This window comes from Gasterosteus aculeatus, chromosome 2 (assembly GCF_964276395.1).
Source record: "Gasterosteus aculeatus chromosome 2, fGasAcu3.hap1.1, whole genome shotgun sequence".
Lineage (NCBI taxonomy): Eukaryota > Metazoa > Chordata > Actinopteri > Perciformes > Gasterosteidae > Gasterosteus > Gasterosteus aculeatus.
In genome coordinates this window covers 11,783,428-11,789,427 of record NC_135689.1, presented here as the reverse complement: position 1 = coordinate 11,789,427, position 6,000 = coordinate 11,783,428, and positions in this window count along the sequence as shown.

The following is a 6,000-nucleotide window of genomic DNA, read 5'->3' as shown; positions in this document are numbered from 1 at the left end:
CCAGTTTTGTTTCACTGGTTTTTGCAGTTTATAATGTTTAATGTTTACGGACTCATTAATAGTCACCCCCTCCCCCTCTGCGATTTCCAGTTGATTTCCCATCCTGCTCAGTTGACAAGAGGCTCTGGCAGAGCTTCTCTTAGATGAAGATACATGGACAAAGGCCCTGAAGCCAACACGACAATCAGGAGTATTGACAACTGTGATGAATGTGCAGCGGTACAATCGATGGCAGCCGTTCAAAAAATAAAAACATCAAATGTATGTGGTGATGCATTATCTTTGACAAAATATACCGTGTTCAATAGCATCCTAGTTTGAGGCCGGGATTCTGGTGCATGATAATTAGTATGGTCTCCTCCTTTAAGAATGGACTGTAAAACTGTTGGGTGGAAAAACCTATTCCAGAAGGAGAGTGAATCTATAAGTAGTTTTATTTTATCATCAGAAAATGTTTTGTCTGATTGCTACCAGCTCATATGTACATAAAAAACACAATAGGATCTCTTTCTGATTTTAACTCACTATGATCCCCAGACACTGAATGCTCTTGGTCTCTTGAAACTAACCCAGTATTGTTTGTTAACTGGAATTAACTAGAATGTTTTTTTGTGCCTTAATGCCTTCAAAAACCTACAGCATGGTGCACTCACTCAGAAGTGGGTTTCACAGGTGTGTTTTAGAGAAATTATGATATCACGGCCATATCGGCTGATTGCTTTGCAAAATCAATGAATTGTGAAATGAAACAACTGAACTCTTGTTTTATTGTGCCACAGCTTTATCGTGACATTTAAAGGTCGTAGCATAATGTAAGGCTCAGAGTTATTAAGTTATTCCTTTTGGTGACATAGTGTGCACGCTGGTCCTCCTGCTCTTCAGTATACATGGTTGATGTTCGGAACATGACGTTTCAGGCTGTACAGTAAAACAAATATGGAAAAGGAACAGCATTGACTTCCTGCAAGTCCACAGATCTACGTGCATTCACTCTTATCTAATGCATAATGCAAACTCATTACACCGTGTTGGTATTAATGGACATGAGCCAGGATATAAACAAATAGATGGGAGGTGTAAACTGAAACTGAACAATACCATCTGGGGGAATCATCTGTAGTTAAGATAATAGTGTGTTGCGCAATACGGCTAAATATAGAGGCTGTCATACGTGTGAAATGTGACCTGTGAAAAGTCCATCCCAGACTGCGGACCCTTCTCCGCCACCTCTCGATGACTAATCTGCAGCGACTGAGCGGTGCTCAGATGAGAGCATACAACAGATTTTATGTAACGACATAAATGACTGTGAACAAAATGCTGGCACCCTGTCGGCTGCGTTCTTGTCAGAAATCCGCACTCCCCGGGAAAGATCTGAATTGTTCCCGTGACTGCCAGTGCTGTGCTGACACCGCGATGGATGTTTACTGCAGTTCTTCTCAACCTGCTTCCATGCGTACAGATAACTTCTGCACTGAGGCTTATTTATTCATGAGAGAACACCTAATGGACCAATGAGATTTAAAGGCCACTGCTCAAAAACATAGCACAGCGTGACTCATGCGCCTCGGCCTACTGCACCTCAGTCAGCCAGAACTTCAGTGCTTAACCTCAGCTCGCCTGTACAGGGAAAGTAAGGAACTATAGATAAAGCATGTTATTAGATGTGATCTCTTTCTCTCTGGAATTCAAAGAGGTGCGTCAAAATAATGCATAATAATTCAGAAAGCATCATTTTTAACGTCCATCTCTTAAGGTTGCTCATTTTAAAAAGTGTCTTGCGAAATTTAAAAAAAGAGGTCCACTTGTCTTATTGCAGACTAATACAAAATGGATGCAGTTTCATGTAACATGACAGAATTGGAGGAAACAGGCTGTTTCACATGTCTGTTTGGACCCCGATCATCACAAAGTATTTCATACATTCATCCATTCATAGATCGGAATCTTGGAAACGGTGGAATCCATGGATCATCATTGAATTGGATTTGAATTTAAAGATGTATCTGATGATAGTTACGCTTCTGGACAAGCGTCTGTGATATTGTTGTGCCCTCTACTGGTTAGAATTGTAGCAGCACGATATTATGTGAATATAATATACCTGCAGTGTGACATGACACGACTCAGTGCCCAAAGAACAACTGTGCACACTGATATCAAATGAAATGTAGTCGGAGCGGATGACCTATTGTTCTTTTAATGTTAAGTATTATTATTATTATTAGGGCCAGAGCACCAACCTACTTGGTCCTCTCAGGCCAAGTACAGTGCAAGGATTATTTTTTTATTTTGACTATTTACCGGCACTGTACTTTAACAGACTCCTCATGAGCGTGCAGCGTCATTGAACGACGAGGACGTCGTGTGGCGGCCATTTTACATGACTCGCTGTAAAACATCAAACTGCAGAAATATACAAACGATACAAATCTTTCCCAATATCGACGGGCTTAATTAGAGTAAGTGTTTGAGGATCCAAATGCTTATTTTCACTGATGGCTTTAACTACTACAGGAAACCATCAAAAGGGTTCATGGGCCCACCGGCAGAAAAGCGGATTCCTCTGATTTGAACACGTGCAGAAGAAAGTTATTTGAAGACCAAAAATTGGATGACAATAGTTTTTCAAATCGCTCATCAATAGTACAGGAACTGTTCCATTTCTCCTGGACTCTTCCCGCTTTGAATCACTCAACAGTGATTTCCAGAGCTGCCTGCACAAGCAGTGGGTTTTGAAATCTGTATTTAATTTGACAGTCTGGAATGTAACAAAACCATATTCAGAAACACCCACCCTTGTTTTTTTCCGATCTTTACAGACTTACATTCATTGAAAACATTCAACCCTTAAGACCACACAGTGACCTGGCGACTCTGCTGGTACACACCGGAAATACTGTTTAAATCTGTGCGAGCAGCTTCTGATGGTCGAAGAAATGCACGTCAGCATTAACCAAAGTCTGGCAAATACTCTCTATAAACGCGCATGCATGTGCGTGCATGTGCGTGCATGTGCGTTCATGTGCGAGGGGCCCGACCAACGCTGCTTGCAGCTCGAATTCAGCCTGCTGTTCTACAAAGATCAGCGAATGACAAACATTGATTGATTTTGCACAGACTGAAGTATCAGAACGATTAGCGTGGAAACATTCCTTCCCTCCCCTACATTTCCACTCCGTCTGTCGAGTGACGCTGCTGAGGCCTCTGCTGCTGCGGAGGGAGGACTTCACTGCCGTCTGGGCTGCAGCGGGGAGTGGCAAGCGAGACACACGTTCAACCATTACAAACTATCAGCGAGGCACAAGATGGAGGAGTAAGGGTCTCTTCTGAAACTGTGGACAAAGAAAAACACGTAGTGAATAAAAAAAACAAAGTTGTAAATTTGCTCTTGCAATAAATCCAAGGCATCATCAGAAAAATAGTCATAGTTAGATCAAAATAGATGGTTGGTCATAACTGCCCTGCTTTGCGGAGCCCATCGCTCCGTCTGTTGTGGATTATTCTGCTGACAGGCAGCACGCTGCAGGCCTGTGTTTGCTCTAGCAACCAGAGAAAAGGCTTTTCTCCTCAGTGAGGCTGAGTGTATTCAGAAGCTCAATAAATTACGAAATAAACGTCCTCTCAAACGGAAAAGAATAGATTTGAGGCATTAAAATCACAAGATATTACTCTTGTAAGGTGACAGACAGCATAATGAGCATACATGTGAATAAAGTACAGCGAGACTCAATAAATGTGGAGTTTTACATTAGTTGTTTTATTGAATGCCAGTTGTGGAGTTTACAGCTGAAAGCAAAGCCTGTCATGCTCTTCAGCATAATTCACTCACATTCACGTCTTCATCAGTAACAAGGCCGGCAGTCACTGTGATGAACTCTGTTGTTGTTCCGACGTCATCATAGAGTCTGGCAGCTCCTCGCTCTACCAGCAGACCTCCTCTTCTGTCTCTCCCTCCTCTAGTGGAGACAAACGACCTCATCTGCACCATCGTTCTGTGGCCGCCATTGATTATTGCCGCTGGCTGTCTCAGTCTCTGCTCTCCCTCCCCTTAAACCGCTCTCATTTAATCCCTTGTTTTCATCACACCCCGTTTCACTATTGATTTTAATGTAGGCGGGCAACCGCTTGATGTCTCTTTTTGCAGTGTGTTCTTTTAATACACATCAATAGCAAAGCCTCCAGGTTAAAGGAAAAGATAATAAATGCAAGGGCCATTAACTGTCTACTCACATGCTTTGCACAACTGCTTGTTTGACAGCACGGTGCAAATGATTAAGGAGGAGTGTCATTCTTGCTGTAAAGATGCTTAACTTTGGGGTCAGCAGCATGTTGCCTGAGTTAAAATCAGCTATTGCAGCCACGAAGGCTGGCAACCGTCTGCCATTAAAACCATAAACAACAGAGTAAAAGGGTGAAATGACCTGGTCATAAAACCCGGCTAGTCACTGGGTTTGATGTACAGTTCTGGGCTCTATAAAAACTGCCTTTCCCCCGAGCTCCAAGGTCATTAGTGGGAATGATTATTACCATATATTTCAACCTGTAGTCGCCTACTGAAGTTCTAGGTAATAGCAACTCCAAGGTCTCGCTCGTGACAGAAGGGAAAACAAATGATTATTATAAGAGGGTAAAGGTAATTGGCCATAATTCACGAGGCGCACAAAAGTGTTTCTGGACGTGATCAAAGCTGGTTTATATACACTGAAGGTGCCTGCTTGACGGGTCATTTGTCTGCCTGCATGAAGTTGTTGCACTCTGCTCTCCAAATATGTGCCAACTTGAAGAGGACACTTATTTTGTTATTTAGCATATTCAGACTGCAGGACTATTATTAATTACCAAACCTTGTTCTACGCGTTTACAGAATATAGATGTGACACCCTGGAGAAAGCATTCAGAGGTTAAAGTGCAACTCATTAAAATGTACACTTAAGTTGCATATCTGATTACAACCTAAATTGCCCAATCGTTACACCCACAGGTAATTTAGGCTTGATTTTTTCACTTGTATAAGTACGCAGTTAAGACACAGTAATAACACTTGTAATAACTGCCCATTAATCATCACAACAGCGGATGCAAGTGCAGGACATTGAGTTCTGGTTGACATGACTGTTCATCTCCACTAGGTGGTATCATTAATGTCGTTTCTCCTCAGAAGGTGATGAGCTTGAAAGTCCACATTGCAAATGTCAGACTGTTTGCTGCTCATTTGGGACAAAACACAAGCTGCAAATTTCACTTCAAAGATTGTGTTTCTCCGAAACCAGAATCATCTTTACACACGTAATACGCATGTCAACTTCCTGTGAAGTTTGTTGTGAGTCTTCAATCAATGTTCTACCGGAATGTATCTGTCATTACACAGCGAGTGGACTGACATAACCACACAATCGAGAAAAAATAATGGCAATAATAATGATATCTGATATCAACTGTTATTCCAGCGCTGAAGTTAGCGAGCCAGATCAAACAAACACTGGCAATAGACGTTATATTGCTGGTGTGCAGGAAATATATACTTAGTTCTTAATAAAATAACAAAAAACTGCACTAAGGAAAAAAAAAACTGTGCTGAAAGCAACAAAGATTTATATTGGCTTTACAAGAAAATAACAGTCTGTCAAAACACACAGACTTCAATGAGCACAGTTGCCTGTTTGATACACAAAGGCCGCTGCTCTTTAGTCTTGGGGGTCAAAGGTGAAGCCTGGTGAGGGCAACATGCTCTTGTTAATAAAACAATAAACAGCAGTCTTCTCTCAACAACCCCCCAGTCAGCACTCTCCCCAGCAGCGTCGGCTCTCTGAAACCTCACCCTTTCATTCCCTCACTGTTAACTCAAACCACAGCGAGCACGCGGGCCAGGACGCAAAGGAGGGCCCGCACGGAGAAACACAAATACAAACATTTTAAACGTCATTCCCACCGCTGGAATTCAAGTCTCATAATCGTGTGCTGAATCCTGTTTGCACACGAGTGCAAAGATAGAGTTCA